The sequence below is a fragment of the Erpetoichthys calabaricus genome, chromosome 11 (assembly GCF_900747795.2).
Source record: "Erpetoichthys calabaricus chromosome 11, fErpCal1.3, whole genome shotgun sequence".
Lineage (NCBI taxonomy): Eukaryota > Metazoa > Chordata > Cladistia > Polypteriformes > Polypteridae > Erpetoichthys > Erpetoichthys calabaricus.
In genome coordinates, this window is record NC_041404.2 from 6,839,454 (window position 1) to 6,844,619 (window position 5,166).

The 5,166-nt window shown below is 33.8% G+C and overlaps 1 long non-coding RNA gene across 1 annotated transcript; it reads left to right on the forward strand.

Moving 5' to 3' along the window:
• The first annotated feature begins 2,437 nt into the window (after window positions 1-2,437).
• On the forward strand, window positions 2,438-4,811 carry LOC114660122 (uncharacterized). Its single transcript, XR_007936288.1, has 6 exons — window positions 2,438-2,941; window positions 3,374-3,711; window positions 4,121-4,148; window positions 4,259-4,287; window positions 4,412-4,523; window positions 4,745-4,811. It is a non-coding gene; the product is annotated as an uncharacterized LOC114660122 (long non-coding RNA).
• Window positions 4,812-5,166: the final 355 nt, after the last annotated feature.

Genomic DNA, 5,166 nt, shown 5'->3' on the forward strand with positions numbered 1-5,166 from the left:
TAATTGGGCTTGCTGTGTCATTCATGCCTCTCTTCCCCCTCGGTCTGTATGAATTTAGCTCTGAAGGGGTTGTTATTGCTTGTTTTTAAGGCTGATATTTCACTAAGATACTTTTTCTTGACCGTTGCTTTTTATTTTCAATAAAAATTGGATCATAAATAAAAGAAGGTTAGGAAGAAGGTATGCAGGAGAAATGGAACAGAGGGGAAGAAAAGAAGGACAAGTAAGGAGAAGTATTTTGGAAGGTACAAAATGGTAAGTATCAAAGGAAAATAAGCAGAAGCAAATGGAATGCAGTAGAAGAAAAATACAATAGAAAAAAGTCAATACATATTCGTAGGGGGTAGAGGTGGGAACCAAACAATGTGAATCATTTTTTTCTTTCCTTAATCCATTACTACACACTCACAAAAGGAGGACTAGACATATTTCATTAGCAGCAGCATTTTTTTTTATTTTCACAACATGTTTATGGTAATCTAATAAACATTTAACCTACAGTATTTACACAGCACCCACTGGTACTGTTAGCTGAGTTGACAACAATAGCTTTTAGTAAAATATAACAGAAGTTTTTTTTTTTTTTTGCTGTGTGTAGACTCAGGTACCATATGTACAGGGTAAATGTAAAGCCAAAGTGCAAATGACAGTCACTCTGTATTTCTTACACAGACCATTCACAATTCCCATGCTATAGACGATGAATAAAAATGTGAATATTTTGAGGTTCAATACACATTTGAGTGAAAGTATTTTTTATTACTCTCTTGTATTACTCTACATGGATGTACTTCAGTCTATATCTGAACAGCTTCCTTTACATTTTTCATGTTTGTCCATTGCTATTACAGGGTGAGTATCCCTAATCTGATTTTCAAAAATGTCAAAACTTTTTCTGTACTGAAATGAAGCCAGAAGGGGGTTCCCCCAGGGAAGTTCCCCATGATGGTTACAGCATCACAAAGCAATGATGATCCGAGGGAAGGAAGGGGAAACTTCCAGCGTACAGTGTCCATTTTAGGACATCCTCCTCCCTCCGAGAAAACTCCATCCTTCCTACTACCTTCGAGAAAATATTCCTCCTCCCTGCGAAGAATCCCCCGTCACCCCTCCTCCCTCCTCTCTCCTTCCACCACCGTCCGCCCTCAGTTCTCCGATGTCCGTTTTCCGCCTTCCACCCTCCTATCTCCGTCATCTGCCTTCAGCTCTCCGTCACCCCCCCCCCGCATCGCTCTGCATGACAGCATTTTCGTTAAGGAAGTGACGTAAAACTCTAGGTCCACCTTCTTCACAAGTTCATTCGCCAAAATATTTGTCAATTATATTTCACAGTAAGAATTTACAGCACGACTCAAACACGGGAACGAAGGTAAATGACGTTAATTGCTGAGTGTCTTTTAATACTGTGTAAGTATACATATTAACACGCGTGCATTAAAATGTGTGCATTTACGGGGCGATTTCTCAGGCTTAAAAGCTCACCTTTTATTAAAAAGGTGAACGCAAACTTTTTTCATTCTGAAGGGCACAAACCACTTCGGACTTCAGCCGTTAAATGCGCGAAAATTTCGTTACACCTAATAAATGAGCGCAACATATTATCAGTTGTATTGTATGCTTATAATACATGTAGAAATGTGTTAATCATTAATTAATAGTATGGGATGGTGTTTTTCGACTCAGCTACAGATGCCGATGGAGACCAGAACTGCTTTGGAAAAATATGAACGCCTTAGGGCCGATCTGGAAGAAGGTAGCGCAGCGCCTTGATTTAATCGATTCCATGTCTTGGTGGGTTTGCGTAGCTTGTTGTCACTGTATTTACACCTGTTTTTCAGGCTTATTGACTGAAAGGGGCTTTCATGAAAAAGTTAGAGCTTTGCTGCAGGATACGCCCTCTACAAGCCAAGGAAGTAAAAGTAAAGGTATATATTTCTGTTTTATTTAAACCTTTTAAGTTCGTATGCATAGCCCCATTTGGCCGTTTTAGTTTTTTTTTCTTTCTTCAGTAATATTTAATCTCCCTAAAGAAAAACAACACGTACATTTTACTTTTTTGTATCTCTTTAGTAATATTTTAGTGTAAAAGGATAACCAGCATTTAAACCTTTTATGTTACTTTATGAAGTTATTTTACACAATGTTGAAAAATTAATAAGAAAGCTACATATTTTGGCAGATGCTGCTTTAATTTTCAATGAAATGAAAAAAGCCATCCAAGAGAAAACATCAGTGAAGAAGAAGCAGTTTGCACTATCTAAAAAGGAGAAACCCTCATTTATAAAGGTTTGCTGCAGATGACTTAACTGAAAATGAAATAGTTCCTATATGTATAATACACATTTATCTATTTGACTTATGCCTTTATCCAATCAACTTGCAACATCTGAGGTACAATTCGTTACATTACTTTTGTTTTTTGCAGCATAAGCAGGTGAAGTGACTTCCTCAGGGTCACACAGTGGTGTCAGTACCAGCATTTGAACCAACAAGCTCTGGGTTTGCAGCCCAAAACCTTAACTGCTACGCCACACTGCCTGTCTTAATCATACAGTTTTCTTTTTTATGCATATTAATTCACATATAGTATCTTTTGTGAATTTTATATCAAAGTACTAAATACAATTTTTGTTTAAGGTGAAGGTGATGGCAATGGAGTGGAGACCTAGAACAAAAAAAAACCCTGGAAAATACCATAAGATAATGCTGGAAGAAGAGCCTCCTAAATTTTTAATGAAACCATTGGATGGTTATGATGATATAATAGAGAAAGCCAAAGAAATGTTTTGGAAAGATGACAAAAGAAATGAAGCTCAGTACACACTGTGCAATGCGGATGGATCAAGATGGCCCAAATCAGATTTTGAGAAGGAGTATTTCTCATTAAATGAAATTCCAGATATATGGAAGAAAACATTATATGTTGGTCGTAGAGATTTAGGTACTTCTTTTAATAGTTTAAACTATGTTACGTACTGAACATATTGCCATTTAATCGAAAACTTAATATAAACATGAACACAGAAATATTACCTACAAACCAAAATGTGCAGTAGTAAATTAACACTTTAAACATCTACTGTGTATTGGTCCATGGTTTCTATATGTAAACACATTAAAGTGTTGCTTTGACACGATAAGAGTCATTGTAACACTGGTAATTTTGCTGTGTAAATAAATATTGCTTGATAATGAATGGTGTATATTGCTGTGAATAAAATAACCACAGAGAAGATAATGTCTTATTTTGCAATTAACAAGTTGCTTCTAATTTTTTTATGATCAAGATTCTAGACAAGTGAAACATACTGTCAAATAATATTCAAATGGAAGTTGAATATGGCATTTTTAATGTTTTTTCTTTTCTCCTTAGATGATGTGATATGTGTTGGACAGCTTTCTTTGGCATCTAAAAGTGAAAACTTAACACAAACAAAATCCATGTTAGTGGAGAATGCAGCAATGGTACAGACAAGTATTTACAGATTATTATAAAATATTTCTAGAAATTGTTTATCAATAGAGGGATGAAATCATCACATTAATAAAAATAAAAACATTACTTTTTAACAGGATAATCCAATTTTGCAGGAAACCTCAGGTTTGTAGAATTTAAAATTTTATACATTTATTTTCTTAGACTTATTCATCAGTGTAACATGTTCTTAATACTTTACAGGCCATTTGAAGAAAAGTTCCACCAGTTGTAAGGTGAGTATTTAAAAAAGATTATTGAATATTCTTTAAGAACATAAAAAAAAAATTGGCAAACAAGAAGAGTCCTTTTAGTCCATCATGCTTGTTTGTTTAGTTAACAGCTAAGCATTTCTAAGTATTTCCAGACACTTCTTTAACTATCAATTTCTCCTTCTACTACATGAGTTGATGTATTCCAGATTACCAAGATTATTATTTTTTATTTCATTATAGGGAAGCACAGTGTTAGTGATTTTAAAATTTACTACAATTACATTGCTGCTAAAGTACACATACACTCTTTTTCACTTCTTTAAAGTTTAACTATAACAGAGCAGCACTTGACCCTTACCTAAACTGAGAAATCAGAATGTGCAGAACATTATACACATTTAACTGATGATTGTGTTTTCCTTTCCTTTAGAGAAAACCAACAATGGACAACTTACAAGGTATTGAAATATTTTTACAATTAATTTAATTTAAACCTAGATTATTTATTAATTTGTTTTTCTTTGTCTGGAGTTTTTTGTTAATTTCTTTTTAAAATTTTGCCTAATAGCACAACTTTCAGGAAGCTTTTCCTTTGAGGTAAGACTGAAATACAGTTTTAATAAAATAAAAATAATGTGCTTTGCATTTTATGCCATTGTTTTACTGCATTAGAAAAATCATTGTTAATTGAAAGTAAATTTATGTTCATAACTTTCTTCAGCTGATGGTGTCATCTAGTAAAAAACATTGTTCACTGGCAATTGCTGAAAATATGGAAGATGGTTCATTAAAGTCTGATGTTCAAACACCTCCTCATTATGCAATTCCTCCAGGTACAGTATGTTGTAATGCAGACATAGTGAAAAGCAATACTTTTGTATTTTGAAAAAAAAAAGGTGATTTATTCTTCTAAATGCATAAGTGCTATGTTCAAGGGTTTGGTGTTTAGTAAGACTTTTGCTGCCTCATTTAACTTAACTGTTTTAGTTGTCTGTATGTTTGTTATTTTTACTGCAACGGTATTATTTTTGTTTTGTTTCATTGCTTTCACAAGTGTACATGCCACGAGTTCCATATGTTGATGATGGACAAATCAAATTCAATCCTGATTTGGCTGTGGGTCAGGGTCGTTTGGAACGGTGTACTTTGGTTCATATCAGGGAACACCAGCAGCAGTAAAGAAGATTCCTGTTGATGACAGTAATGACTTTTTGCATGAGATCCTTGTTTGTTTGTAAGTTCTATTCTCCCTTTATATTATTTGTAGTGAAACTTGATTGTTTAAATTTGTTTAGTTTATTGTTGATTTCTGAAAACTCTGAACATCAGACAATTGAATGTAAAAGAAAACCTTTCTAAAAGCTTGTATTAAAGACAAAGAAACATGACAGAATTTTTTAAGGATATGTACATTACAATGTGTTGTAAAGTCTTCATTTACAATTCTCCTTAAAAATAAACATGTTATGTATAGTT